This window comes from Leuciscus leuciscus (genome assembly GCF_965113295.1).
Source record: "Leuciscus leuciscus genome assembly, chromosome: 12".
NCBI lineage: Eukaryota > Metazoa > Chordata > Actinopteri > Cypriniformes > Leuciscidae > Leuciscus > Leuciscus leuciscus.
The window spans coordinates 43,397,819-43,398,070 of NC_138736.1; positions in this window are offsets into that span (position 1 = coordinate 43,397,819).

Here is a 252-nt window from a genome sequence, read left to right on the forward strand (position 1 = left end):
GAATTGGAGCTCTAATACGACTAACATTGCTAAGAAAGCGAGACAGCGCCTCTTCTTTTTACGTAGGCTTCGAGAGTTTACTCAAAATACTAAGATTCTTCTGAACTTTTACTATTGTGTAATTGAGAGTGTCCTAACCAGTTGTATTACTGTGTGGTTTGGTAATCTCACCCTGAAAGAGAAGAAGGCTTTGAACAAAGTGGTTCGCTCAGCCAGCAGGACCATTGGCTGTACTTTGCCGCTCCTGGAGGT